The sequence below is a fragment of the Dendroctonus ponderosae genome, unplaced genomic scaffold, assembly GCF_020466585.1.
Source record: "Dendroctonus ponderosae isolate FM_Combo_2020 unplaced genomic scaffold, Dpon_F_20191213v2 Dpon_F_20191213_2, whole genome shotgun sequence".
Classification (NCBI taxonomy): Eukaryota; Metazoa; Arthropoda; class Insecta; order Coleoptera; family Curculionidae; genus Dendroctonus; species Dendroctonus ponderosae.
Genome location: NW_026018165.1, coordinates 48,729 through 56,656, shown reverse-complemented (window position 1 = coordinate 56,656; position 7,928 = coordinate 48,729).

Below are 7,928 nucleotides of genomic sequence, written 5' to 3'. Positions count from 1 at the left end.
GCTAAGCAAATCAACAGATTTATAAATGCTTGCGACAATTTTCTCAATAACCATCGAGATAGAACTAATGAGGACGCACACATAAATTCTTGTCTTTTTGACACTATCCTTTGCAAATTAGTAGGCAGAGCCGCTGATTTAATAGCTTCTCGTGTTGAACATCAATCATGGGAACTTGTTAAACAAGCTGTCATTGACACATTTGGAGACCAAAGATCAATTGATTGTGTAGTGCAAGATATAATCACCCTCAAACCTTCCAAAAACGAAACCGCCCAAGAATTTGGCTTGCGTTTACAAAACGTACGCAGTCTCCTATTTTCAAAAATCAATATGAATAATGAAACTCGGGAGATCAAACTATTAAAAATATCAGAATATCAAAACCTTATTCTCAGAACATTCACTAGTGGCTTAAGCTATCACATGCAACTAGTGGTAAGACTTAAAAACCCGAAAACCCTTGAAGAAGCCATGAGTTTCGCTCAAGAGGAAGAAAATTTTATTTATTACGAAAATCGAGTCAATAATGAAAATAAAACGGTAATTAACAGTCCAAATCAATTACCCAAACCAACATTATTTTATCCAAACTTTAGAAACACACAGCGACATACATTAGCCATTTTCAGACCAAGCTTTCAAAATAATAGACCCATGTTTTTCCGTGCAAATCCAAACCCATTCTGACCTAATTTCAATCAATTTTCAAATTCACAAACAAATAACAATTTCAGAAATTTTCCAAGGCCGCAAATGTACAATTCCAATAATTTCGGGTCTTGCACTCCAACAAATAACAATATTTTCAACCGCAACTCGAATCAAAACAACAATGATCACAATCCTTATCAGAGTAATAAACGCCCACATCTTGTCTAGGTTAACTCCACCTGAACCCATGGATACTTCGTCGATGAATACGTTTATTAATAACTATAATAGTCAGCAAATTCCAAACTTTTCAACGCAGGCTATAGAACTCGATGATTCAACTAATCAAGATGAACAGATTGACTACCCTGTTAACCAATTTGGTGACTATCAATATTACTGTTTACAAAATGAACAAGACTACTCAGAAAACCCAAATACCCACTATGAATACCATCTCAATGAGGATTTCTATGAAAACCAACCAATACCAGACAGATGATTTTAATCAATCAAATGTCGATAATTGTAAAAATTTTCAGAAACCCTAGATTTCACCCCAGAAAACGTAATATTGATCAATAATATTTCAATAAACAAATTACCTGTCCTACACATTCCAGAAATTAACGCAAACTTTCTGATTGGCACAGGTAGCGGCAGAAGTTTTCTAAAACCTGATTCAGCTTACCAAATTTTCGCAAACACTATCGGTTCAGAACTATTCTTTGTAAAAACGGCACATGCCACTTCAATGCATGCAAAAATGGCCAGCCAATAGCAGTAGTCCTGGTGCTACTGCCAAAAACAAAAAAGGCCATCTTCGACGTCAGATCGCAGGGAAACCTAAGAGTCAGATTGGAATCCCAGCATGCTAAGAGTCAGCTGGCACAGTGCTTCCGGTGTCAACTCTATGGACATGGTCAATCCAAGTGTACAGCCGCCGCAAAATGTGTCAAGTGTGCGGCAGCACATGAATCCCGGGAATGTCCAGTTCCCCGGGAAAGGGCTGCAAGGTGCAAAAACTGCGGAGGTGCACACCCAGCCTCCATCTCCGGATGCCCTGCGAAACCTGTACAGAAGCAGTAGACAAGAAAATAAATTTCACCAACTCGCAGGGCAGTCTCCACTGTCACCACATCACAGCCACCAGTCGGCCAAAACAGCAGGAGCTACAGCAGTCCAAAATAACCTGCCGCTCCAGCAAACCCCCCAACGTCAACAAGGGGGCAAAAACGGCCATGAACAGCGGGCCCAAACCATCCAGGCCATGCAAAATAAAATGCAGACATTCATGGCCGCCATGCAAGCACAAATGATTGCACTTATGAGCAGTCATGTCTAGACTGCTCAGGCCCAAGTCTCTGTGTGTCATGTCTTGGAACGCCAACGGAGTGCAGAATACGAAAATAAAGCTCCAAGACTTTCTGGACAAATATAGTGTCGATGTGGGCCTAATCCAGGAAACCATGCTAAAACCTGGAGATAGGTTCACACTTCGCAACTATCAGAGCAGATAGGCCAACTAGGGGCGGAGGCACACTAGTCGCAGTGAAAAGGTCCATCCAGCACTACGAGATCGCCAAACCTTCGGCAAACCTGGGGGAATCCATACTGGCTGTCCAAATGGAAAAGTCTGAGATCAAAGTCGGGTCCGGATACGTCAGTTTAAATGCTTTTCCCAGATGACAGACCAATGATACATGGCGAGGACTTCAATGCCAAAAACACAAATTGGGGATGCAATTTCAACAACGCCAAAGGCAACATGCTATCAAACAAAGCCCGGAAAAATTTGCTTGAGATAGCTGCGGTGCAAGAACCTACGCACATCACCCAAAATGGCAGAGATGACATCCTGGACATATTCCTGTAAAAAATGCCGGAAGACTGTCCAGCCCCGAAGTACTTCAGGAATTGTCGTCGGACCATTTGCCGATACTCTTCCAAATTGGACCGAACCAAACCAACAGCATCACTGCGGCTAAAAGGATCACTAACTGGCAGATTTTCCAGAGCATAATGGAAAGCTCCAGCAGGATCCCTCAGCCCACTACAGAGGACGACCTGGACCAGGCAGCAGAAAGTCTCACCAGGGAAATTAAAAATGCCCTGGCAGCCTCAACAACGCCGATTGTGAAAACTGAACAAGATCACACTGTACATCACTACCTTGTACACTCCTAAATCATTTAATTTACAAGGGCAAAATTGGAAATGATACAAGTTTATTTTGGTAGGGCATAATAAATAATTTTTTTGATATATTTTTAATTTCAATTAAAGTTAAAGTTGGGTCTCCTAGTTCAATATAACTAATCTGAAACATAGTTGACAAGCAAGGTTTTTTAAAAAAATCCTTAATTATCTCGCATTTTCACCCTACTCCAACCAAATGCTCATTCAAAGATGCAAAATTGACTACCTCTTCAATCGATAAATCTTTAAGTTCCACAAAACGATCTGAAATTTTGGAAACATTGATTGTAAATAATGGAAAACTGTATACTTTGAATTGAGGGCTGGTACAACCGTTTAACAGTGGTCCTGAGGAATGCTCAAAAAATAAACCTGTTCTGCTCTTAACATTCGCCGCCTTGCGTTAATTTCTTTCCTCAATGGTACGCCTAACAACCTGTTGTATTGTTAATGAGGATTTTCTTACTTTTCTTGTTAGATTTGGCATTTAATTTTCAAACTTAAAACTGCTAAAATCATCAAGCTTTCCAAAACGTCTGACACAGTCAGCCAAATGAACAAGGCTATGAACATTTAAAGTGACAAAACCTGGTCCATAAATGTTAGTGCAATTTTTTATAAAATATCTTAGTAAATTATCAGCATAATTTCCAACCATTTCGCTATTACAAGAATGCCTTTTACTAATTAAAATTGAAATAGCCATACTTAACATAATAAAATTGTTGTACATTTCAACAGGTAAATAATCTTTTAAAATTACGTGCCCAATATAGAGAAGCAAAAGTCGGAACTCAGTAGCTTTAAATCGTTTACATTCTTAAGTATGTCCCTTGATTTGCTAGCAAATTCTCCAGGTATAAAAGAACGTAAGTTTTTTAATACTACATTCAGCCCTGTGCTGTATCACTCACGTTAACTTTAACGTGCATGTTATCCGTCAAACACGTTATGTGGCTCCAACTGGTGTGTTGTATCAGTAAAACCTTTATATTATAACAGGCTATAAGAAATAGCGCTTCAGAATAACAGCATCAAATCACATGCCGCTTTCGAACTTAACGTGCATCTCTCGAAGTTAACTTCGGGGAATAAATAAAGCAATGGTGTTTAATCAGAGCGTAGTTTTGTTTTTTAGCTATGATTTGTTTTTAGTTTAAAAAAAATGTCTTTTGGTAGTCTTATAAGGTTAGCTTTATTAGAACAATTGGAAAATGGTCTTGAAAATAAACTTTATTTTCCTCCACAAAATCTACTAAATTTGCAAATTGTTTGCGGGTTGTTTTTGTGCCTCTTCTAAATGCTCCATTGAAAGTGTTTGGGATGATAGGTCAAGAACAATAACGAACGAATTTGAAAGTGAATGCAAATCATAAACAAAGACAAGTATGGAAGTAGGTGGCCCAAATGGCCAACACGTGTTTTAGAACCTTCGATGGTTTGATGTTAACTCTCTCTTTCTAACTAATAGACTATTCGTATAAGGGCATCTGACTTTATGCACCCAATATTTTTTTCCTTTTTAACGTTTGATGGATAACTGGGTCGGAAACGCATACGTTAACTCGGAGATATAGCACACCTCGGTTGTGTTTCTGCGTTATCGAAAATGTTATCCTGAACTGTTAAGTTGCCATAACGTGTGGCCGTTAAAAATAGCAACAACGCTACACATTAAAACTGATGATGGTGGAAAACACCGAAACGTTTTTTTAAATTGATAAATGAACAATAAATGACTGAAGAACCCAGGATTTGATTTTAATTGTTGATTTCTGGATAACAAGTAGTGCCTTTTATATAGTCTCCTTCTTGACAACATTTAGGGCATGAAAAATATCCAGTATGATTTTTTATATATAATACACTTGATTTTGCAAGTAAGTCACATATTAAGTTTAAAAGCCCAAATTGAATCGTTGCATTGTTAATGACAATCCCATTTCTTATTAACTCTACACCTTCATTAATAAAGTCATTTATGAAATCATTAAAGTCTGGTTTTCCTACACCTGCAAAAATTGCAATACATAAAACAGTTTCTCTCAAAACCTTGACAGAATCAACTGATACTAAAATTGGACAAAATGAATGCAGATAATTTTTGAAAACTGGAACACCATCAATATTCACTGATAATAATATGTTATCTGTTATATCTAATGTAATAATATTTTTTAATATAAAATTGATCAGTTTTTGCAACACCAAAATAAAAATAGCTTCCATTTTGGAATGTCTTAATCTCTAAACGATGAAGGGGAGTGCCCAGTAAGGTACGATAATCTTGCGGTAGATTAGTGAACTCACGTTCTTTGTAAGGCTGTCGTAATATAGTGAGTAATTTGTTTAGAGAAACGGAATATGGTCCTCTAGAGCCCATTGCAACAAATTTGTTGATAAAGACTTTATTTCGGCCCCACAGTTGTTTTGAGAACTTTGAGACAAATATGTTTCACTCGCGATTTGACTAGAAATAATAGCTGGTGTAGATTCTAGTTGCAGAAGTAAATTAGCTGTCTCAGTGGCTTCAGGCGGTGATGTTGAAATAATAGGTTCTGTCCTCGAAATTGAAAACACAGAACTTTTTGAACTAGAATTACTACCTAGGCTAAGAAGTAAAGTATTGAACTGTCGAGATCTTTTGGCTCTTAGCAAATTCATTTTGAAACCAGGCGATCGGCTTGAAAATGCGGTTTTAATTTTGCGTTTATTATTTATTTTTGGAAGAGACATTTGTACAAATTTGTTTAAATGCACCTCAAAATTAAATTAAATAAAATAATATAAAGTGAATTGATCAGCAAAATTAAATAATATTGAACTAAAATTGAGACTTACCTTCTTACTTATTTTAGCTTCACAAGACACCAGTAACCAGTAACCACGCCAACCAAATCAACTCTATTCACAGATAAACACGATGGCTCTGTCTATTATTGAGTGAGAAGGAATGAACTAATTTAACATTTTACGTTTCATTTTTACTTCCGCAAAAAACCACCAATTCTCCCTTCCACCTAGTCACAGAACATATTTTGTGCACCTAGTGAACTTGGAGAACATCTGCAAAAGTTCTTCTCTTTGCCTTGTACTTCTCTTTTAAAGAAAGTTTCTTTTAGAATGTCCTTTTGTTAGAGAAGAAAAAAAGTTTTAAAGAAAACTTTTGGGTCCCATAGACCAAAAATGTGCAAATTGAAGCTTCCAATACTAGGTTAATTTATAATCTATGAGTTTTGTTTAGAAATTTCTGTAAGACGTAAGGTCACCCAATACGCAATAGTCACATTTGGACAGGCTCGGTCTATTCTCCTAGTAATATATGTTACACACTCAGATGAAATTTATATACATCCGATCGAAGCTCGAAATTATGCAATTCATTGTAAGAATATTTAATGGTCTGTTCTCAAGTAAGAAACATCTCATCAGCGTGAAATTCTGCAATATATTGTCAGTCAGGTAGTTGAATAGCCACCACCCATGATCTCCCATGGGACTGCAGTACGAAACAAAACGAATTTCAGGGCATGCCTTTGTTATATTCCAAGAAGGGTTTTTTAAACCTCGGATGCAATTTGAGGTGTTTTCTTTGAAAGTGTTGAAAGTCCATTTAGACAAAAAGCGATAAGCGTTAAGATGAATTGTAATTGGTAATTATGCTGAATATAGAAGATATGATGATATTGTAACTAAAAATAGACTGGTCAAATGAGTAAAATAATAACTATTTTGTCAAAAATATGTGTATGTGTATGTATATGTGTAAAAGTATCCCGATAATATGTATCTGTAAAACTACATTTTGATACAAAACCAGATTAAGTAGGTAGGTATATAAAAAATCAGTCGGAGAACAAGGCCAAAAAACTAAATTTTATTATTTTGTTTTTGTACTAGAATGCTATAGAGATGAATTTGTCAGACCTTGCATACATAAAAGAACAAGAGTCATTCGATCTACGGCCATGATGTATGGCAGACCCGGGAGATTCACATTCAAATTACTAAGAACAATTCTCATATTCTCATTAGACCTATCGGCCATCTATCGATTATCGAATGTTACGTTATAGCGGGACGTAATCCGTGTACACTATGCGGGTAATTGGAATTTGTCATATGCATTGCGTGCTTACATCTTCTAGGGCGGGAACTTTGATATCCGGATAAATGTATTTGAGTAATATATAAAGTTTCTTAATATTGACCAATAAAATTATAACTTTGATGCATTTGTATTGACTAATATAATGCATTTATATTAACTTATCTTGACATATTAGCACAATTAAAAATTTTATATTTGAATTGCCCTGTTTCTATTTTAACAAATGTATACACAAAGCGTATTGAAATCCACAAATATCCATAGAATATTTTATGAAAATATACCGTCGATAAACATTCATGTATATTACCGGAATATTTGTTTTGAACATACTAGGTATATCAGACTATTGGCCGTATTTATAGACGCCTCTCAAGTGACACTGAACACTCAAGTGACTGTCATAATGAAAAATGCGTTTTATAGTCGTCACTTCGAGATCAGCTGACGTGTAAGGGCGACTTGGACTTGAGTGTCGAGTATAGGACCCTTGAGTGTGTTTTTCTAACCTAACCATTCTGGTACCACACCTTCTGTCATAGTTGAGCTGAGAATTACCATTTGTTATTCACACGTTTTGTTAAATATATAATTAATATGAACGATTCGGAAGAATTTATGAAATATGTTGATTAAGAAATGCCCGAGTGGGTTCCAAAGAGATACATACGAGATATGCAAGATCCTTTGTTGAATTTGTTCAGATATCGGTTTCGGGAAAAAACCGTTATCGATGTATTTAGCTGTACCTTTAGCTTTAAGTAGAATTGGAAGTGCATGTGGTTTACCTATTCCTGCTCATTTGCAACTAAAGCTAGCATTAAGGTTCTATAATATGCTACTGGCAGTTTCCAGGTAGGTCAAGTGATAAGTGCTTAATACAATTACGCTTACACAAAAACAACTCTCATTATGTAATATACTATTATATTGTGATGAATGATTACAGAACTATGCGTCTTCT